This window comes from Panulirus ornatus, chromosome 55 (genome assembly GCF_036320965.1).
Source record: "Panulirus ornatus isolate Po-2019 chromosome 55, ASM3632096v1, whole genome shotgun sequence".
In the NCBI taxonomy this organism is placed as follows: Eukaryota; Metazoa; Arthropoda; class Malacostraca; order Decapoda; family Palinuridae; genus Panulirus; species Panulirus ornatus.
This window is the reverse complement of record NC_092278.1, coordinates 19,499,857-19,524,856: the sequence shown is the minus strand read 5'-3', so window position 1 is coordinate 19,524,856 and position 25,000 is coordinate 19,499,857. Positions and strand designations below refer to the sequence as shown.

The 25,000-nt window shown below is 33.4% G+C and overlaps 1 protein-coding gene across 2 annotated transcripts in view; it reads right to left on the bottom strand.

Moving 5' to 3' along the window:
- Window positions 1-25,000, bottom strand: part of LOC139765501 (acetylcholine receptor subunit alpha-like) — a 502,232-nt gene that overhangs the window by 442,549 nt on the left and 34,683 nt on the right. The gene's annotated exons all lie outside the window — the stretch shown is intronic.

Here is a 25,000-nt window from a genome sequence, read left to right as displayed (position 1 = left end):
AATTATTCATCTCCTTTTTTTTTTTCCATTTCTCTCTGTCGCAAATCATCACTAAAGGTCAGCTATCATTATGGAAAATGATGTAGAGGGGTGTTGAATGAATGAAATTTACCTTCCTCTATAATATCTTTTTTCCCCCCTATCTATCGTCCGTAGGTTTATTTAAAAGGTTGTCTATCGGGTGTGCCTTTCTTTTTGTTTTACATAAGCGTGTGGCGAACTCGCTGTTCATCTACCACGATATGAACGTGAGGTGGTGAGGTGGGGTGAGGTGAGGTGGTGAGGTGGTGTGAGGTGAGGTGGTGAGGTGGGGTGAGGTGAGGTGAGGTGGTGAGGTGGTGGGGTTGGTGGGTTGGTGGGTGTAATGGGAAGTTGAAAAAGGATGGGTGGGTTTATAAAAGGGTATTATTCTCTCTCTCTCTCTCTCTCTCTCTCTCTCTCTCTCTCTCTCTCTCTCTCTCTCTCTCTCTCTCTCTGATGCAGGTAGCAGCAGCAGTAATAGTAATAGTAGTAGTAGCAGAAGTAGTACTAGTATAAGTAGCAGTAGTAGTAGTAGTAGTAGTAGTAGTAGTAGTAGTAGTAGGTGGCCGGTAGCCACTGACCAAGGGAGGGGGGCGCTACACTTACCCTCCAGCGGACCGGAGCGTTGGTCACCCACGGCTGGACGACCCGGGAGAACCCAGCACCTCAGTGGCTGTCAGCTCCCTTCCTCCTCCCTCGGAAAACCGGGGTCCACAGAAGCTAGGACGCCATTTGGTAAACATGTTTACCAAATGGCGTCCTAGCTTCGTCTCTTCGATGTATATTAACTGACTGTTATATATCTCTCTTGTGTCTCCCCTGATGATGTGATTATGACACGAAAGTGCACTTGGGAACTTTCCGTGTTTCATTTTCCCCGTGGACTCATAGGAATATACTTGATCACGCGCAAAATTGTGATCCTTTCCAATATATATATATATATATATATATATATATATATATATATATATATATATATATATATATATATATATATATATATTTATATATATATATATATATATATATATATATATATATATATATATATATATATATATATATTACAATAAAAGAGGAAGAACAAGACAGCATTCAAAAACCAGCCAACAGCCTGCACACCCGGCTCCCCCCTCCCCCCTCCTCCCCCCCCCCAGACAAACAAAAAAATATCATAAACAAAAACAAACGCAAGAGGGTTTAGAATGGGACAATGGAGCAGTTGGACAATGACACTGTGAACAATAATGTCGCAGGTAAAGAACAGGTCTGAACAATGGGGCATTACAATGCTAACCCCATTGATATATATATATATATATATATATATATATATATATATATATATATATATTATATATATATATATATATATATATATATATATATATATATATATATATATATATATATAATATAATATCCCTGGGGATAGGGGAGAAAGAATACTTCCCACGTATTCCCTGCATGTCGTAGAAGGCGACTAAAAGGGGAGGGAGCGGGGGGCTGGAAATCCTCCCCTCTCATTATTTTTTTTTTTTTTTTTTTTTTTTTCCAAAAGAAGGAACAGAGAAGGGGGCCAGATGAGGATATTCCCTCAAAGGCCCAGTTCTCTGTTCTTAACGCTACCTCACTAACGCGGGAAATGGCGAATAGTTTGAAAGAAAAGAAAATATATATATATATATATATATATATATATATATATATATATATATATATATATATATATATATATATATATATATATCTCCTCTGAAGGTAAGCCTTGAAGCAAGAGGATGGATATCAAAGACTTGGAGGGTAACGAGGTAATGGGAGGGGGAGAGGTAATTACCCGACCACGAGAGGCTGTTAAGGGTCACAGGACGCGTGCTGAAGACCCAGCGCGACGACCTTGCCCTGTGACCTCTCACAACTGGGCCAGGACACTTGAGGAAAGAAAATGGAGGGAGGAGGGGTTGTGTGTGTGAGAGAGAGGCATGTCTCCCTCTCCTCCTCCTGTGTTTGTTTATGTTATGTTATGTCTGTTCTTCTTCCCACAAGAACTATCTATTTATCTATCTATCTATCTATCTATCTATATCTATATCTATATCTATCTATATATATATATATATATACATTGTTCTGCAGTTGTGTGGTACTTTAAAAATGGGCTGGAAAATATATGATCGGGTAATTCTATATACCTGGGAATTATAATCACCAATATTCATATAATATTTTTATCCCCTTATATCATCAGATAATATAGCCATGAACAATATACCAACGTGACTACAAAGGAGAGTCTGGATAGTGTTATAAATGTTTCAAAAGGAAAAGGACATCTAGTTCGTAACGCCATGTCTTCTCAAACCATTTAAACGAACATACACACACACACACACACACACACACACACACACACACACACACACACACACACACACACACACACACACACGCACACACACGCACGCACACACACACACACACACACACACACACACACGTGTCGGAACCTTCTGAAACCTCGGATGGGGTCGTGTGCTTCGAGAGGGCTTCGTTATCGGGTCGAACCACAATCGCGAACGAGTCGGTCTGTTTCCAGGAGAGTGAGGGGTGATTAATTAGCGGTCACACAGTACTCACGAAGGATAAGAATCTCTTTCAAGATGGGTAAATGAGTATGTTCAGTCTGGCTGAATGAGACATACGAGAGGTGGGAGAGGAGAGATGGGTGTGAGTTTGCTTCAAACTAAGGGGAGGGTTCGAACCCCTGCGATCCCAGGGAGTTTGAGACGAAGGTGTCAAGAGATGTTGTGGGGGATGAGACAACACAAGTGTGGGCGAGAGATGGGAGTGATATGGGAGATAAAGACATACTCCACAGATAAAGACGTACTCCACAGATAAAGACATACCCCACAGATAAGGACATACTCCACAGCTAAGGACATACTCCACAGATAAGGACATACTCCACAGATAAAGACATACTCCACAGATAAAGACATACTCCACAGATAAAGACATACTCCACAGATAAAGACATACTCCACAGATAAAGACATACTCCACAGATAAGGACATACTCCACAGATAAAGACATACTCCACAGCAGCACATACCCCACAGATAAGGACATACTCCACAGATAAAGACATACTCCACAGATAAAGACATACTCCACAGATAAGGACATACTCCACAGATAAGGACATACTCCACAGATAAAGACATACTCCACAGATAAAGACATACTCCACAGATAAAGACATACTCCACAGATAAAGACATACTCCACAGATAAGGACATACTCCACAGATAAAGACATACTCCACAGATAAAGACATACTCCACAGATAAAGACATACTCCACAGATGAAGACATACTCCACAGATAAAGACATACTCCACAGATAAAGACATACTCCACAGATGAAGACATACTCCACAGATAAAGACATACTCCACAGATAAAGACATACTCCACTGATAAAGACATACTCCACTGATAAAGACATACTCCACAGATAAAGACATACTCCACAGATAAAGACATACTCCACAGATAAAGACATACTCCACAGATAAGGACATACTCCACAGATAAGGACATACTCCACAGATAAAGACATACTCCACAGATAAGGACATACTCCACAGATAAGGACATACTCCACAGATAAAGACATACTCCACAGATAAAGACATACCCCACAGATAAAGACATACTCCACAGATAAGGACATACTCCACAGATAAGGACATACTCCACAGATAAAGACATACTCCACAGATAAAGACATACTCCACAGATAAGGACATACTCCACAGATAAACACATACCCCACAGATAAGGACATACTCCACAGCAGCACATACCCCACAGATAAAGACATACTCCACAGATAAAGACATACTCCACAGCAGCACAGACCATTAATCTCGTTAGCACAGGCGCTGCTGGACAACAGACCAAAGAGGGAACAGATGGAAACGTCTGTTGTGAAGAAAACGGATGCACGATCTCCCACACCACTAGATCCAGCTGGCAACGCCCGAAACAACGGCAAAATTACGTGCACACACACACACACACACACACACACACACACACACACACACACACACACACACACACAATGGCCTTTATTCATGAGAAGAGAAAAGCGGGGATGATGGGGAAACACCCCTCACCCATTCCCCATCCCGATCCCTCGCTCTCACGGAATGGGAAAGGAAAGAATCACTCAGGGGTTCGAACCCAGGAGAGGCGCCCAGGGAGTAACCGGGGGAGAAGTCGTTCTCTTCATTCCGATGTCTGGTCGAACGCGTCTTGGGGCGACGTGGTGAGCGTACACACGACCCCCGAGAACCACCGGCAGGGCTGGTCAAGCGGGAGCAGGGAGGTCACGACCTCGAACGGCCCTTGACCTGTTCTTTGGCGTGTGGTGTCCGCCGGCAACCGTGTCCCCCTTTTGACCTCCCTACCTTAATGGACGAAGAAGAAGAAGAAGACGACGAGGTGATTAATGCGAGAGAGGAGAAGAGCAAGAAAAGAAGTAAAGATCACCTTGGAAAGACATGATAAGTGGAAAAATGTATGTGGCCAGTTGTGTGAACTTAACGCTACTAAAGAAGACAGTTGGACGTGTTCTATGTAAGGTATAGAAAACGCGAGACGTGTTCTATTAGCTATAGAACACCAAAGGGGACCATAACAAAAGAACAATACAATGTCATGTGATGTATACCATACACTATACAATATCATATATTATTCATCTGTCCAACACTACACCATAGACACTCCCACACATTTCACTCATACACTTATATATACATCAACACAAAATTCATCAATACAGTAAGCTATGTATAACCCTTAAAACAACAGAAGAAATATACAATACCATACATCAACACTGAACTTTCCAATACCAAAAAAAAAAATACATCAATACAATAAGCTACACATATCCTTAAAACACAAGTATAATAATACAAAAAAATACATCAATATATATATATATATATATATATATATATATATATATATATATATATATATATATAATATATATATATATAATATATATATATATATATATATATATATATATATATATATATATATATATATATATATATATATATATATCAATTCTGAACTTCTCTAATACAAGTTTCATCAAATATAAGTTTACAATACCACAAGATCAGTATATAATGACGAAGGCTAATAAAGCCAACAAGATTAGAATATACAGACACACACACACACACACACACACACACACACACACACACACACACACACACAACACACACACACACTCTAGTCCGGCGTGACCCGGGGGGAAGCAACACACTGCTCCTACCTGGGTGTTGGCCGAAGCCCTGGGCTGTGTTGCGGGTAAACACACACACACACACACACACACACACACACGAAGGAAAATGTGCCAGAGGAGACCTGCTTAACTCCCATGGGGCACGAGGGGGGAGGAGTGGAAAGCGGACGGTACGACCCCTTGAGCACGACGGTACGACCCCCTGAGCACGACGGTACGACCCCTTGAGCATCGACGGTACGATCCTGGGGGAGGGGGGGGCGGCTCTGACCTGACCTGTAAAAGTCAGGTCAAAGGCCTTACGCCCTCAATACCCAAGGGGTCGTACCGTCGTGCTTATGGGGTCGTACCGTCGTGCTCAAAGGGGTCGTACCGTCGTGCTCAAAGGGGTCGTACCGTCGTGCTTATAGGGTCGTACCGCCGTGCTCAAAGGGGTCGTACCGTCGTGCTCAAAGGGGTCACCCGTACCGTCGTGCTCAAAGGGTCGTACTGTCGTGCTCGAGGGGTCGTACCGTCGTGCTCGAGGTATCCTTACACCCTCATTGACTCATCATAATTACACACACACACACACACACACACACACACATGTACACAAGACCAACACCACATCATTGGATACACACGGAGAAAGGTGGGGTGGGGGCCCCCCACCCCCCCATTCCAATTGCTTCGCTGACACACTGGCCAAAACACCTGTTTACACTCTCGAGTGTTGACACATGTTATCTACGCGTGTTTACAGCTGCTTTGAAAGACGGTAAACAAGCGTAGCTCCTCAACCCCTCGGCGTATTCTTCACAAATACGCTCCCTAATTGCCCGGAATTCTTGGGCCGCGCCTTTTTAAACTTTAGGGGCTAAGGGGTCCAGGGTGCGCAGGAGGTGGAGGAGGAGGAGGAGGAGGAGGAGGAGGAGGAGGAGGAGGAGGAGGAAGAGGAGGAGGAGGAGGAGGGGTGGTGGGGAAGGGAAAGCTGGGGGTACTTTAAAATGTGGGCCGGGTTGGGAGAGAGGGTTGGGTTGTTAGGGAGATGTTGAAGTTTACATATGAATCTTTGAAAGGCTTAGTGTGTGTGTGTGTGTGTGTGTGTGTGTGTGTGTGTGTGTGTGTCGGACGATGGTTGAGGGTGTGGGTATGTCTTCATCCAGGGAAGACCACGAATCACACACTCAGCACTGAGCCAGAGATGATTATAACGACGTGTATCTTACGATGGTTCGTGGAGGGCAGGGTGGGGTCTGTCTGGGACCTTCCCTTACCTTACGATGGTTTGCGGAGGGCTTTTGCTTCTAACTACCTACCTAACCTACCTACGCCCTCCTTCCTCCTTCCCTACAGTTAAGGGTGGGGTCTGCCTGGGATCTTCCCTTACCTTACGATGGTTCGGGAGGTCTTCTAACTACCTACCTACGCCCTCCTTCCTCCTTCCCTACAGTTAAGGGTGGGTCTACCTGGGACCTTCCCTTACCTAACGATGGTTTGGGAGGTCTTCTAACCCCTCTTCCCCTCCACACACACACACACACACACACACACACACACAGAGCCCGGTTTTCAACGCTGAGTCGTGGGGGAAAATTTCTGGTATTTTACGTCTTTCCCGGTAATGTTGCGCCATGCCCTTTTTATTTTTCCCTTCCTCTCATGACCCTTTCAAGCTTATCTTGGTTCTTGCCCTCCTTTTTTTTTCTAATAACCTGAAGTGTACCGGAGAGGCTGGGGAATGTGACCTTAAACGAGAAATATCTGGGGTCAATATGTGGTTGTGGGGTCGAATATGGTGTCTGGTGGTTTGTTGAAGGGTTCAGTATGGTGTCTGATACCTCGTACTGTGAAATTCCTTGCATTAAAATCTCATCATATATTTCGATGCTGCTCCATTGTTACTGATACTGACTATTCGATCCTTTATCTCTTCTTGAACCCATGTGTCAAACCTTCTCCGATCCTCTTGTATGTACTATTCGATCCTTTATCTCTTCTTGAACCCATGTGTCAAACCTTCTCCGATCCTCTTGTATGTACTATTCGATCCTTTATCTCTTCTTGAACCTATGTGTCAAACCTTCTCCGATCCTCCTGTATAATCCAATGGTCGAGGGATAGACGGAGGGAGGGATTCATGGACTGGATCCTTCCCATCGAAACCCACACACAACCTTGACATCTATTGGGCCAACATCACATACACAAGAATTCGAACGTGTTCTTCGATTCTGTTCTTGTTCTATAGAAGTTCTATACAAGTTTTCGGTAACATGGTATTGGATAGTCTTGACGTGACACACACTCGTGTGTGGAACTTTGTCAAAATAGAAAGAAAGAAAGATTTGACTGGAAGGAATAATATTCAATACTCTTGGAGAGAGAGAGAGAGAGAGAGAGAGAGAGAGAGAGAGAGAGAGAGAGAGAGAGAGAGAGAGAGAGACAGTGAGAAGGGCGATTCAAAATGGACGGAACTACTGATGACGTAACGCACCAGTTACCTCCCGACACAACTCATTTGGGTCATCCCATTTTCTACAAAGTCTCTTCCCCCCCCCTCAACCCACCCCAACCCCACCACAACCCTCCACCACAACCCACCACCCACAACCCACCCACCCACCCACCAGTGACAACAAATGAACATGTTTGCCACGCAAATGGGATTCATTGTCGACACTTAACAAGAGAAAAAAGAAAAGAGAGAAAAAAGGAAAAAGGAAAAAACGACATACATAGATACGTACATATTTGTACATCAAGCGCGTAATGGCGCTCATATCACACGACCCCCTCCTCCTCTTCTCCACCCCACCTCTACCTCCACACCTCCCCCACTTTCCCCCCACCTCCACCTCCACCTCCACTTTTCCCCCCACCCAATAACCATCATAAATATCATTTATAATAAGCACATCTAAGGGCTCCACATGATATACGCACAGAGACGATTTTTCACTCTCTCTCTCTCTCTCTCTCCCCTTTTTTTTTTAAACGCATACATTTAAAGTCACGTAAAAAATAAGGGAGGTGGGGGGGCGTTTGTTTTATTCCAATTTCATTAGATGAATAACGAAGTGGTATAGGTTGGAGATGAGAAAATTCGTGATGACGTATTGAAATAGTGTTGACCAGATGACTCCACACGTATGTAAATTAGACACACACACACACACACACACACACACACACACACACACAGACACACACACACACACACACACACACACACACACAGACCACGGCATAACCAGGTAAACGACCATCAAACAACCCTATATGGCCTCCTCCCAAACCATTTAAACCCCCCAACCCCCCACTCATGGCCCACTCAAGCCTGTCCATGGCAATCATGCCCCATTCATAGACCTCCCCCCCCCCACACACAGCCTAACCCCCACCTCCCCAACACAGACCTCACCCCCCCACAGCCTACCCCCACACCCACAACAGACCTCGAAGCCAAGCTAAAAGTGCTCACCTCATATATATATATATATATATATATATATATATATATATATATATATCTTTTCTTTTTCTTTCATACTATTCGCCATTTCCCGCATTAGCGAGGTAGCGTTGAGAACAGAGGACTGGGCCCTTGAGGGAATATCCTCACCTGGGCCCCTTCTCTGTTCCCTCTTTTGGAAAATTAAAAAAAAAAGTGAGAGGGGAGGATTTCCAGCCCCCCGCTCCCTCACCTTTTAGTCGCCTTCTACGACACGCAGGGAATACGTGGGAAGTATTCTTTCTCCCCTATCCCCAGGGATATATATATATATATATATATATATATATATATATATATATATATATATATATATATATATATATATATATATATATATTTATTCTTGTCTTTGCATCGTATTTACTGAGTATGTATCTTTAATTGAGAGCATTATTATATATTTTCCATGATTATTTCAAGTATAGAAGTGTTTCAATATCTCATCTTTCAGTTTTGAAAGAAAAAGTTTTTGGAGCTAAAAAATACCCTGAACTATTACCTTGAATTTTTGGCATTTTTCTCAGAAAAATGGATTTCCTTCAAAACCTCATTATAATTAGTATTTTTCATACTGAATACAAATCTGGTTTTAAAATAGCGTTTAGTCATCTTTATGACATTCAATTGAGCTCTTAAATGAAGTGAATTTCAAAATATTTTATGCTCCTTTTCGTCATATTTCCTGGGATGTATCAGTAACCGAGAGCATTATGATATATTTTCCATGATTATTTCAAATATAGAAGTGTTTCAATATCTTATCTTTCAATTTTGAAAGAAAAAGTTTTTGGAGCTAAAAAATACCCTGAACTATTACCTTGATTTTTTGGCATTTTTCTCAGAAAAATGGATTTCCTTCAAAACCTCATTATAATTAGTATTTTTCATACTGAATGCAAATCTGGTTTTGAAATAACGTTTAGTCATCTTTATGACATTCAATTGAGCTCTTAAATGAAGTAAATTTCAAAATATTTTATGCTCCTTTTCGTCATATTTCCTGGGAATGTGTAAGTAACCGGGAGCATTATGATATATTTTCCATGATTATTTCAAGTATAGAAGTGTTTGAATATTTTATATTTCAATTTTAGAAGAAAAAGTTTTTGGAGCCAAAAAATACCCTGAATTTTTGGCATTTTTCTCAGAAAATGGATTTCCTTCAAAACCTCATTATAATTAGTATTTTTCATACTGAATACAAATCTGGATTTAAAATGATGTTTAGTCATCTTTATGGCATTCAATTGAGCTCTTAATTGAAGTGAATTTCAAAATATTTTATGCTCCTTTTCGTCATATTTCCTGGGGATGTATCAGTAACCAAGAGCATTATTATATATTTTCCATGATTATTTCATGTATAGAAGTGTTTCAATATCTTATCTTTCAATTTTGAAAGAAAAAGTTTTTGGAGCTAAAAAATACCCTGAACTATTACCTTGATTTTTTGGCATTTTTCTCAGAAAAATGGATTTCCTTCAAAACCTCATTATAATTAGTATTTTTCATACTGAATGCAAATCTGGTTTTAAAATAGCGTTTAGTCATCTTTATGACATTCAATTGAGCTCTTAAATGAACTGAATTTCAAAATAATTTATGCTCCTTTTCATCATTCCTTGGGATGTATCAGTAACCGAGAGCATTATGATATATTTTCCATGATTATTTCAAGTATAGAAGTGTTTGAATATTTTATATTTCAATTTTGGAAGAAAAAGTTTTTAGAGCCAAAAACTTTCTCAGAAAAATGGATTTCCTTCAAAACCTCATTATAATTAGTATTTTTCATACTGAATACAAATCTGGTTTTGAAATAACGTTTAGTCATCTTTATGACATTCAATTGAGCTCTTAAATGAAGTAAATTTCAAAATATTTTATGCTCCTTTTCGTCATATTTCCTGGGAATGTGTAAGTAACCGGGAGCATTATGATATATTTTCCATGATTATTTCAAGTATAGAAGTGTTTGAATATTTTATATTTCAATTTTAGAAGAAAAAGTTTTTGGAGCCAAAAAATACCCTGAAGTGTTACCTTGAATTTTTGGCATTTTTCTCAGAAAATGGATTTCCTTCAAAACCTCATTATAATTAGTATTTTTCATACTGAATACAAATCTGGATTTAAAATGATGTTTAGTCATCTTTATGGCATTCAATTGAGCTCTTAATTGAAGTGAATTTCAAAATATTTTATGCTCCTTTTCGTCATATTTCCTGAGGATGTATCAGTAACCAAGAGCATTATTATATATTTTCCATGATTATTTCATGTATAGAAGTGTTTCAATATCTTATCTTTCAATTTTGAAAGAAAAAGTTTTTGGAGCTAAAAAATACCCTGAACTATTACCTTGATTTTTTGGCATTTTTCTCAGAAAAATGGATTTCCTTCAAAACCTCATTATAATTAGTATTTTTCATACTGAATGCAAATCTGGTTTTGAAATAACGTTTAGTCATCTTTATGACATTCAATTGAGCTCTTAAATGAAGTAAATTTCAAAATATTTTATGCTCCTTTTCGTCATATTTCCTGGGAATGTGTAAGTAACCGGGAGCATTATGATATATTTTCCATGATTATTTCAAGTATAGAAGTGTTTGAATATTTTATATTTCAATTTTAGAAGAAAAAGTTTTTGGAGCCAAAAAATACCCTGAAGTGTTACCTTGAATTTTTGGCATTTTTCTCAGAAAATGGATTTCCTTCAAAACCTCATTATAATTAGTATTTTTCATACTGAATACAAATCTGGATTTAAAATGATGTTTAGTCATCTTTATGGCATTCAATTGAGCTCTTAATTGAAGTGAATTTCAAAATATTTTATGCTCCTTTTCGTCATATTTCCTGAGGATGTATCAGTAACCAAGAGCATTATTATATATTTTCCATGATTATTTCATGTATAGAAGTGTTTCAATATCTTATCTTTCAATTTTGAAAGAAGAAGTTTTTGGAGCTAAAAAATACCCTGAACTATTACCTTGATTTTTTGGCATTTTTCTCAGAAAAATGGATTTCCTTCAAAACCTCATTATAATTAGTATTTTTCATACTGAATGCAAATCTGGTTTTAAAATAGCGTTTAGTCATCTTTATGACATTCAATTGAGCTCTTAAATGAACTGAATTTCAAAATAATTTATGCTCCTTTTCATCATTCCTTGGGATGTATAAGTAACCGAGAGCATTATGATATATTTTCCATGATTATTTCATGTATAGAAGTGTTTCAATATCTTATCTTTCAATTTTGAAAGAAAAAGTTTTTGGAGCTAAAAAATACCCTGAACTATTACCTTGATTTTTTGGCATTTTTCTCAGAAAAATGGATTTCCTTCAAAACCTCATTATAATTAGTATTTTTCATACTGAATGCAAATCTGGTTTTGAAATAACGTTTAGTCATCTTTATGACATTCAATTGAGCTCTTAAATGAAGTAAATTTCAAAATATTTTATGCTCCTTTTCGTCATATTTCCTGGGAATGTGTAAGTAACCGGGAGCATTATGATATATTTTCCATGATTATTTCAAGTATAGAAGTGTTTGAATATTTTATATTTCAATTTTAGAAGAAAAAGTTTTTGGAGCCAAAAAATACCCTGAAGTGTTACCTTGAATTTTTGGCATTTTTCTCAGAAAATGGATTTCCTTCAAAACCTCATTATAATTAGTATTTTTCATACTGAATACAAATCTGGATTTAAAATGATGTTTAGTCATCTTTATGGCATTCAATTGAGCTCTTAATTGAAGTGAATTTCAAAATATTTTATGCTCCTTTTCGTCATATTTCCTGGGGATGTATCAGTAACCAAGAGCATTATTATATATTTTCCATGATTATTTCATGTATAGAAGTGTTTCAATATCTTATCTTTCAATTTTGAAAGAAAAAGTTTTTGGAGCTAAAAAATACCCTGAACTATTACCTTGATTTTTTGGCATTTTTCTCAGAAAAATGGATTTCCTTCAAAACCTCATTATAATTAGTATTTTTCATACTGAATGCAAATCTGGTTTTAAAATAGCGTTTAGTCATCTTTATGACATTCAATTGAGCTCTTAAATGAACTGAATTTCAAAATAATTTATGCTCCTTTTCATCATTCCTTGGGATGTATCAGTAACCGAGAGCATTATGATATATTTTCCATGATTATTTCAAGTATAGAAGTGTTTGAATATTTTATATTTCAATTTTGGAAGAAAAAGTTTTTAGAGCCAAAAACTTTCTCAGAAAAATGGATTTCCTTCAAAACCTCATTATAATTAGTATTTTTCATACTGAATACAAATCTGGTTTTGAAATAACGTTTAGTCATCTTTATGACATTCAATTGAGCTCTTAAATGAAGTAAATTTCAAAATATTTTATGCTCCTTTTCGTCATATTTCCTGGGAATGTGTAAGTAACCGGGAGCATTATGATATATTTTCCATGATTATTTCAAGTATAGAAGTGTTTGAATATTTTATATTTCAATTTTAGAAGAAAAAGTTTTTGGAGCCAAAAAATACCCTGAAGTGTTACCTTGAATTTTTGGCATTTTTCTCAGAAAATGGATTTCCTTCAAAACCTCATTATAATTAGTATTTTTCATACTGAATACAAATCTGGATTTAAAATGATGTTTAGTCATCTTTATGGCATTCAATTGAGCTCTTAATTGAAGTGAATTTCAAAATATTTTATGCTCCTTTTCGTCATATTTCCTGAGGATGTATCAGTAACCAAGAGCATTATTATATATTTTCCATGATTATTTCATGTATAGAAGTGTTTCAATATCTTATCTTTCAATTTTGAAAGAAAAAGTTTTTGGAGCTAAAAAATACCCTGAACTATTACCTTGATTTTTTGGCATTTTTCTCAGAAAAATGGATTTCCTTCAAAACCTCATTATAATTAGTATTTTTCATACTGAATGCAAATCTGGTTTTGAAATAACGTTTAGTCATCTTTATGACATTCAATTGAGCTCTTAAATGAAGTAAATTTCAAAATATTTTATGCTCCTTTTCGTCATATTTCCTGGGAATGTGTAAGTAACCGGGAGCATTATGATATATTTTCCATGATTATTTCAAGTATAGAAGTGTTTGAATATTTTATATTTCAATTTTAGAAGAAAAAGTTTTTGGAGCCAAAAAATACCCTGAAGTGTTACCTTGAATTTTTGGCATTTTTCTCAGAAAATGGATTTCCTTCAAAACCTCATTATAATTAGTATTTTTCATACTGAATACAAATCTGGATTTGAAATAACGTTTAGTCATCTTTATGACATTCAATTGAGCTCTTAAATGAAGTAAATTTCAAAATATTTTATGCTCCTTTTCGTCATATTTCCTGGGAATGTGTAAGTAACCGGGAGCATTATGATATATTTTCCATGATTATTTCAAGTATAGAAGTGTTTGAATATTTTATATTTCAATTTTAGAAGAAAAAGTTTTTGGAGCCAAAAAATACCCTGAACTATTACCTTGAATTTTTGGCATTTTTCTCAGAAAATGGATTTCCTTCAAAACCTCATTATAATTAGTATTTTTCATACTGAATACAAATCTGGATTTAAAATGATGTTTAGTCATCTTTATGGCATTCAATTGAGCTCTTAATTGAAGTGAATTTCAAAATATTTTATGCTCCTTTTCGTCATATTTCCTGGGGATGTATCAGTAACCAAGAGCATTATTATATATTTTCCATGATTATTTCATGTATAGAAGTGTTTCAATATCTTATCTTTCAATTTTGAAAGAAAAAGTTTTTGGAGCTAAAAAATACCCTGAACTATTACCTTGATTTTTTGGCATTTTTCTCAGAAAAATGGATTTCCTTCAAAACCTCATTATAATTAGTATTTTTCATACTGAATACAAATCTGGTTTTGAAATAACGTTTAGTCATCTTTATGACATTCAATTGAGCTCTTAAATGAAGTAAATTTCAAAATATTTTATGCTCCTTTTCGTCATATTTCCTGGGAATGTGTAAGTAACCGGGAGCATTATGATATATTTTCCATGATTATTTCAAGTATAGAAGTGTTTGAATATTTTATATTTCAATTTTAGAAGAAAAAGTTTTTGGAGCCAAAAAATACCCTGAAGTGTTACCTTGAATTTTTGGCATTTTTCTCAGAAAATGGATTTCCTTCAAAACCTCATTATAATTAGTATTTTTCATACTGAATACAAATCTGGATTTAAAATGATGTTTAGTCATCTTTATGGCATTCAATTGAGCTCTTAATTGAAGTGAATTTCAAAATATTTTATGCTCCTTTTCGTCATATTTCCTGGGATGTATCAGTAACCAAGAGCATTATTATATATTTTCCATGATTATTTCATGTATAGAAGTGTTTCAATATCTTATCTTTCAATTTTGAAAGAAAAAGTTTTTGGAGCTAAAAAATACCCTGAACTATTACCTTGATTTTTTGGCATTTTTCTCAGAAAAATGGATTTCCTTCAAAACCTCATTATAATTAGTATTTTTCATACTGAATGCAAATCTGGTTTTAAAATAGCGTTTAGTCATCTTTATGACATTCAATTGAGCTCTTAAATGAACTGAATTTCAAAATAATTTATGCTCCTTTTCATCATTCCTTGGGATGTATCAGTAACCGAGAGCATTATGATATATTTTCCATGATTATTTCAAGTATAGAAGTGTTTGAATATTTTATATTTCAATTTTGGAAGAAAAAGTTTTTAGAGCCAAAAACTTTCTCAGAAAAATGGATTTCCTTCAAAACCTCATTATAATTAGTATTTTTCATACTGAATACAAATCTGGTTTTGAAATAACGTTTAGTCATCTTTATGACATTCAATTGAGCTCTTAAATGAAGTAAATTTCAAAATATTTTATGCTCCTTTTCGTCATATTTCCTGGGAATGTGTAAGTAACCGGGAGCATTATGATATATTTTCCATGATTATTTCAAGTATAGAAGTGTTTGAATATTTTATATTTCAATTTTAGAAGAAAAAGTTTTTGGAGCCAAAAAATACCCTGAAGTGTTACCTTGAATTTTTGGCATTTTTCTCAGAAAATGGATTTCCTTCAAAACCTCATTATAATTAGTATTTTTCATACTGAATACAAATCTGGATTTAAAATGATGTTTAGTCATCTTTATGGCATTCAATTGAGCTCTTAATTGAAGTGAATTTCAAAATATTTTATGCTCCTTTTCGTCATATTTCCTGGGGATGTATCAGTAACCAAGAGCATTATTATATATTTTCCATGATTATTTCATGTATAGAAGTGTTTCAATATCTTATCTTTCAATTTTGAAAGAAAAAGTTTTTGGAGCTAAAAAATACCCTGAACTATTACCTTGATTTTTTGGCATTTTTCTCAGAAAAATGGATTTCCTTCAAAACCTCATTATAATTAGTATTTTTCATACTGAATGCAAATCTGGTTTTAAAATAGCGTTTAGTCATCTTTATGACATTCAATTGAGCTCTTAAATGAACTGAATTTCAAAATAATTTATGCTCCTTTTCATCATTCCTTGGGATGTATCAGTAACCGAGAGCATTATGATATATTTTCCATGATTATTTCAAGTATAGAAGTGTTTGAATATTTTATATTTCAATTTTAGAAGAAAAAGTTTTTGGAGCCAAAAAATACCCTGAAGTGTTACCTTGAATTTTTGGCATTTTTCTCAGAAAATGGATTTCCTTCAAAACCTCATTATAATTAGTATTTTTCATACTGAATACAAATCTGGATTTAAAATGATGTTTAGTCATCTTTATGGCATTCAATTGAGCTCTTAATTGAAGTGAATTTCAAAATATTTTATGCTCCTTTTCGTCATATTTCCTGGGGATGTATCAGTAACCAAGAGCATTATTATATATTTTCCATGATTATTTCATGTATAGAAGTGTTTCAATATCTTATCTTTCAATTTTGAAAGAAAAAGTTTTTGGAGCTAAAAAATACCCTGAACTATTACCTTGATTTTTTGGCATTTTTCTCAGAAAAATGGATTTCCTTCAAAACCTCATTATAATTAGTATTTTTCATACTGAATGCAAATCTGGTTTTGAAATAACGTTTAGTCATCTTTATGACATTCAATTGAGCTCTTAAATGAAGTAAATTTCAAAATATTTTATGCTCCTTTTCGTCATATTTCCTGGGAATGTGTAAGTAACCGGGAGCATTATGATATATTTTCCATGATTATTTCAAGTATAGAAGTGTTTGAATATTTTATATTTCAATTTTAGAAGAAAAAGTTTTTGGAGCCAAAAAATACCCTGAACTATTACCTTGAATTTTTGGCATTTTTCTCAGAAAATGGATTTCCTTCAAAACCTCATTATAATTAGTATTTTTCATACTGAATACAAATCTGGATTTAAAATGATGTTTAGTCATCTTTATGGCATTCAATTGAGCTCTTAATTGAAGTGAATTTCAAAATATTTTATGCTCCTTTTCGTCATATTTCCTGGGGATGTATCAGTAACCAAGAGCATTATTATATATTTTCCATGATTATTTCATGTATAGAAGTGTTTCAATATTTTATATTTCAATTTTAGAAGAAAAAGTTTTTGGAGCCAAAAAATACCCTGAAGTGTTACCTTGAATTTTTGGCATTTTTCTCAGAAAATGGATTTCCTTCAAAACCTCATTATAATTAGTATTTTTCATACTGAATACAAATCTGGATTTAAAATGATGTTTAGTCATCTTTATGGCATTCAATTGAGCTCTTAATTGAAGTGAATTTCAAAATATTTTATGCTCCTTTTCGTCATATTTCCTGAGGATGTATCAGTAACCAAGAGCATTATTATATATTTTCCATGATTATTTCATGTATAGAAGTGTTTCAATATCTTATCTTTCAATTTTGAAAGAAAAAGTTTTTGGAGCTAAAAAATACCCTGAACTATTACCTTGATTTTTTGGCATTTTTCTCAGAAAAATGGATTTCCTTCAAAACCTCATTATAATTAGTATTTTTCATACTGAATGCAAATCTGGTTTTGAAATAACGTTTAGTCATCTTTATGACATTCAATTGAGCTCTTAAATGAAGTAAATTTCAAAATATTTTATGCTCCTTTTCGTCATATTTCCTGGGAATGTGTAAGTAACCGGGAGCATTATGATATATTTTCCATGATTATTTCAAGTATAGAAGTGTTTGAATATTTTATATTTCAATTTTAGAAGAAAAAGTTTTTGGAGCCAAAAAATACCCTGAAGTGTTACCTTGAATTTTTGGCATTTTTCTCAGAAAATGGATTTCCTTCAAAACCTCATTATAATTAGTATTTTTCATACTGAATACAAATCTGGATTTAAAATGATGTTTAGTCATCTTTATGGCATTCAATTGAGCTCTTAATTGAAGTGAATTTCAAAATATTTTATGCTCCTTTTCGTCATATTTCCTGGGGATGTATCAGTAACCAAGAGCATTATTATATATTTTCCATGATTATTTCATGTATAGAAGTGTTTCAATATCTTATCTTTCAATTTTGAAAGAAAAAGTTTTTGGAGCTAAAAAATACCCTGAACTATTACCTTGATTTTTTGGCATTTTTCTCAGAAAAATGGATTTCCTTCAAAACCTCATTATAATTAGTATTTTTCATACTGAATGCAAATCTGGTTTTAAAATAGCGTTTAGTCATCTTTATGACATTCAATTGAGCTCTTAAATGAAGTAAATTTCAAAATATTTTATGCTCCTTTTCGTCATATTTCCTGGGATGTATCAGTAACCGAGAGCATTATGATATATTTTCCATGATTATTTCAAGTATAGAAGTGTTTGAATATCTTATCTTTCAATTTTGAAAGAAAAAGTTTTTGGAGCTAAAAATACCCTGAACTATTACCTTGAATTTTTGGCATTTTTCTCAGAAAAATGGATTTCCTTCAAAACCTCATTATAATTAGTATTTTTCATACTGAATACAAATCTGGTTTTGAAATAACGTTTAGTCATCTTTATGACATTCAATTGAGCTCTTAAATGAAGTAAATTTCAAAATATTTTATGCTCCTTTTCGTCATATTTCCTGGGAATGTGTAAGTAACCGGAGCATTATGATATATTTTCCATGATTATTTCAAGTATAGAAGTGTTTGAATATTTTATATTTCAATTTTAGAAGAAAAAGTTTTTGGAGCCAAAAAATACCCTGAAGTGTTACCTTGAATTTTTGGCATTTTTCTCAGAAAATGGATTTCCTTCAAAACCTCATTATAATTAGTATTTTTCATACTGAATACAAATCTGGATTTAAAATGATGTTTAGTCATCTTTATGGCATTCAATTGAGCTCTTAATTGAAGTGAATTTCAAAATATTTTATGCTCCTTTTCGTCATATTTCCTGGGATGTATCAGTAACCAAGAGCATTATTATATATTTTCCATGATTATTTCATGTATAGAAGTGTTTCAATATCTTATCTTTCAATTTTGAAAGAAAAAGTTTTTGGAGCTAAAAAATACCCTGAACTATTACCTTGATTTTTTGGCATTTTTCTCAGAAAAATGGATTTCCTTCAAAACCTCATTATAATTAGTATTTTTCATACTGAATGCAAATCTGGTTTTAAATAACGTTTAGTCATCTTTATGACATTCAATTGAGCTCTTAAATGAAGTGAATTTCAAAATAATTTATGCTCCTTTTCGTCATATTTCCTGGGATGTATCAGTAACCGAGAGCATTATGATATATTTTCCATGATTATTTCAAGTATAGAAGTGTTTCAATATCTTATCTTTCAATTTTGAAAGAAAAAGTTTTTGGAGCTAAAAAATACCCTGAACTATTACCTTGAATTTTTGGCATTTTTCTCAGAAAAATGGATTTCCTTCAAAACCTCATTATAATTAGTATTTTTCATACTGAATACAAATCTGGTTTTGAAATAACGTTTAGTCATCTTTATGACATTCAATTGAGCTCTTAAATGAAGTAAATTTCAAAATATTTTATGCTCCTTTTCGTCATATTTCCTGGGAATGTGTAAGTAACCGGGAGCATTATGATATATTTTCCATGATTATTTCAAGTATAGAAGTGTTTGAATATTTTATATTTCAATTTTAGAAGAAAAAGTTTTTGGAGCCAAAAAATACCCTGAAGTGTTACCTTGAATTTTTGGCATTTTTCTCAGAAAATGGATTTCCTTCAAAACCTCATTATAATTAGTATTTTTCATACTGAATACAAATCTGGATTTAAAATGATGTTTAGTCATCTTTATGGCATTCAATTGAGCTCTTAATTGAAGTGAATTTCAAAATATTTTATGCTCCTTTTCGTCATATTTCCTGGGGATGTATCAGTAACCAAGAGCATTATTATATATTTTCCATGATTATTTCATGTATAGAAGTGTTTCAATATCTTATCTTTCAATTTTGAAAGAAAAAGTTTTTGGAGCTAAAAAATACCCTGAACTATTACCTTGATTTTTTGGCATTTTTCTCAGAAAAATGGATTTCCTTCAAAACCTCATTATAATTAGTATTTTTCATACTGAATGCAAATCTGGTTTTAAAATAGCGTTTAGTCATCTTTATGACATTCAATTGAGCTCTTAAATGAACTGAATTTCAAAATAATTTATGCTCCTTTTCATCATTCCTTGGGATGTATCAGTAACCGAGAGCATTATGATATATTTTCCATGATTATTTCAAGTATAGAAGTGTTTGAATATTTTATATTTCAATTTTGGAAGAAAAAGTTTTTAGAGCCAAAAACTTTCTCAGAAAAATGGATTTCCTTCAAAACCTCATTATAATTAGTATTTTTCATACTGAATACAAATCTGGTTTTGAAATAACGTTTAGTCATCTTTATGACATTCAATTGAGCTCTTAAATGAAGTAAATTTCAAAATATTTTATGCTCCTTTTCGTCATATTTCCTGGGAATGTGTAAGTAACCGGGAGCATTATGATATATTTTCCATGATTATTTCAAGTATAGAAGTGTTTGAATATTTTATATTTCAATTTTAGAAGAAAAAGTTTTTGGAGCCAAAAAATACCCTGAAGTGTTACCTTGAATTTTTGGCATTTTTCTCAGAAAATGGATTTCCTTCAAAACCTCATTATAATTAGTATTTTTCATACTGAATACAAATCTGGATTTAAAATGATGTTTAGTCATCTTTATGGCATTCAATTGAGCTCTTAATTGAAGTGAATTTCAAAATATTTTATGCTCCTTTTCGTCATATTTCCTGAGGATGTATCAGTAACCAAGAGCATTATTATATATTTTCCATGATTATTTCATGTATAGAAGTGTTTCAATATCTTATCTTTCAATTTTGAAAGAAAAAGTTTTTGGAGCTAAAAAATACCCTGAACTATTACCTTGATTTTTTGGCATTTTTCTCAGAAAAATGGATTTCCTTCAAAACCTCATTATAATTAGTATTTTTCATACTGAATGCAAATCTGGTTTTGAAATAACGTTTAGTCATCTTTATGACATTCAATTGAGCTCTTAAATGAAGTAAATTTCAAAATATTTTATGCTCCTTTTCGTCATATTTCCTGGGAATGTGTAAGTAACCGGGAGCATTATGATATATTTTCCATGATTATTTCAAGTATAGAAGTGTTTGAATATTTTATATTTCAATTTTAGAAGAAAAAGTTTTTGGAGCCAAAAAATACCCTGAAGTGTTACCTTGAATTTTTGGCATTTTTCTCAGAAAATGGATTTCCTTCAAAACCTCATTATAATTAGTATTTTTCATACTGAATACAAATCTGGATTTAAAATGATGTTTAGTCATCTTTATGGCATTCAATTGAGCTCTTAATTGAAGTGAATTTCAAAATATTTTATGCTCCTTTTCGTCATATTTCCTGGGGATGTATCAGTAACCAAGAGCATTATTATATATTTTCCATGATTATTTCATGTATAGAAGTGTTTCAATATCTTATCTTTCAATTTTGAAAGAAAAAGTTTTTGGAGCTAAAAAATACCCTGAACTATTACCTTGATTTTTTGGCATTTTTCTCAGAAAAATGGATTTCCTTCAAAACCTCATTATAATTAGTATTTTTCATACTGAATGCAAATCTGGTTTTAAAATAGCGTTTAGTCATCTTTATGACATTCAATTGAGCTCTTAAATGAACTGAATTTCAAAATAATTTATGCTCCTTTTCGTCATATTTCCTGGGATGTATCAGTAACCAGGAGCATTATGATATATTTTCCATGATTATTTCAAGTATAGAAGTGTTTGAATATTTTATATTTCAATTTTGAAAGAAAAAGTTTTTGGAGCCAAAAAATACCCTGAACTATTACCTTGAATTTTTGGCATTTTTCTCAGAAAATGGATTTCCTTCAAAACCTCATTATAATTAGTATTTTTCATACTGAATACAAATCTGGATTTAAAATGATGTTTAGTCATCTTTATGGCATTCAATTGAGCTCTTAATTGAAGTGAATTTCAAAATATTTTATGCTCCTTTTCGTCATATTTCCTGGGGATGTATCAGTAACCAAGAGCATTATTATATATTTTCCATGATTATTTCATGTATAGAAGTGTTTCAATATCTTATCTTTCAATTTTGAAAGAAAAAGTTTTTGGAGCTAAAAAATACCCTGAACTATTACCTTGATTTTTTGGCATTTTTCTCAGAAAAATGGATTTCCTTCAAAACCTCATTATAATTAGTATTTTTCATACTGAATGCAAATCTGGTTTTGAAATAACGTTTAGTCATCTTTATGACATTCAATTGAGCTCTTAAATGAAGTAAATTTCAAAATATTTTATGCTCCTTTTCGTCATATTTCCTGGGAATGTGTAAGTAACCGGGAGCATTATGATATATTTTCCATGATTATTTCAAGTATAGAAGTGTTTGAATATTTTATATTTCAATTTTAGAAGAAAAAGTTTTTGGAGCCAAAAAATACCCTGAAGTGTTACCTTGAATTTTTGGCATTTTTCTCAGAAAATGGATTTCCTTCAAAACCTCATTATAATTAGTATTTTTCATACTGAATACAAATCTGGATTTAAAATGATGTTTAGTCATCTTTATGGCATTCAATTGAGCTCTTAATTGAAGTGAATTTCAAAATATTTTATGCTCCTTTTCGTCATATTTCCTGGGGATGTATCAGTAACCAAGAGCATTATTATATATTTTCCATGATTATTTCATGTATAGAAGTGTTTCAATATCTTATCTTTCAATTTTGAAAGAAAAAGTTTTTGGAGCTAAAAAATACCCTGAACTATTACCTTGATTTTTTGGCATTTTTCTCAGAAAAATGGATTTCCTTCAAAACCTCATTATAATTAGTATTTTTCATACTGAATGCAAATCTGGTTTTAAAATAGCGTTTAGTCATCTTTATGACATTCAATTGAGCTCTTAAATGAACTGAATTTCAAAATAATTTATGCTCCTTTTCATCATTCCTTGGGATGTATCAGTAACCGAGAGCATTATGATATATTTTCCATGATTATTTCAAGTATAGAAGTGTTTGAATATTTTATATTTCAATTTTGGAAGAAAAAGTTTTTAGAGCCAAAAACTTTCTCAGAAAAATGGATTTCCTTCAAAACCTCATTATAATTAGTATTTTTCATACTGAATACAAATCTGGTTTTGAAATAACGTTTAGTCATCTTTATGACATTCAATTGAGCTCTTAAATGAAGTAAATTTCAAAATATTTTATGCTCCTTTTCGTCATATTTCCTGGGAATGTGTAAGTAACCGGGAGCATTATGATATATTTTCCATGATTATTTCAAGTATAGAAGTGTTTCAATATCTTATCTTTCAATTTTGAAAGAAAAAGTTTTTGGAGCTAAAAAATACCCTGAACTATTACCTTGATTTTTTGGCATTTTTCTCAGAAAAATGGATTTCCTTCAAAACCTCATTATAATTAGTATTTTTCATACTGAATGCAAATCTGGTTTTGAAATAACGTTTAGTCATCTTTATGACATTCAATTGAGCTCTTAAATGAAGTAAATTTCAAAATATTTTATGCTCCTTTTCGTCATATTTCCTGGGAATGTGTAAGTAACCGGGAGCATTATGATATATTTTCCATGATTATTTCAAGTATAGAAGTGTTTGAATATTTTATATTTCAATTTTAGAAGAAAAAGTTTTTGGAGCCAAAAAATACCCTGAAGTGTTACCTTGAATTTTTGGCATTTTTCTCAGAAAATGGATTTCCTTCAAAACCTCATTATAATTAGTATTTTTCATACTGAATACAAATCTGGATTTAAAATGATGTTTAGTCATCTTTATGGCATTCAATTGAGCTCTTAATTGAAGTGAATTTCAAAATATTTTATGCTCCTTTTCGTCATATTTCCTGGGGATGTATCAGTAACCAAGAGCATTATTATATATTTTCCATGATTATTTCATGTATAGAAGTGTTTCAATATCTTATCTTTCAATTTTGAAAGAAAAAGTTTTTGGAGCTAAAAAATACCCTGAACTATTACCTTGATTTTTTGGCATTTTTCTCAGAAAAATGGATTTCCTTCAAAACCTCATTATAATTAGTATTTTTCATACTGAATGCAAATCTGGTTTTAAAATAGCGTTTAGTCATCTTTATGACATTCAATTGAGCTCTTAAATGAACTGAATTTCAAAATAATTTATGCTCCTTTTCATCATTCCTTGGGATGTATCAGTAACCGAGAGCATTATGATATATTTTCCATGATTATTTCAAGTATAGAAGTGTTTGAATATTTTATATTTCAATTTTGGAAGAAAAAGTTTTTAGAGCCAAAAACTTTCTCAGAAAAATGGATTTCCTTCAAAACCTCATTATAATTAGTATTTTTCATACTGAATACAAATCTGGATTTAAAATAATGTTTACTCATCTTTATGGCATTCAATTGAGCTTTTAAATGAAGTGAATTTCAAAATATTTTATGCTCCTTTTCGTCATATATCCTGGGGATGTATCAGTAACCAGGAGCATTATTATATATTTTCCATGATTATTTTAAGTATAGAAGTGTATAGAAGTATCCCT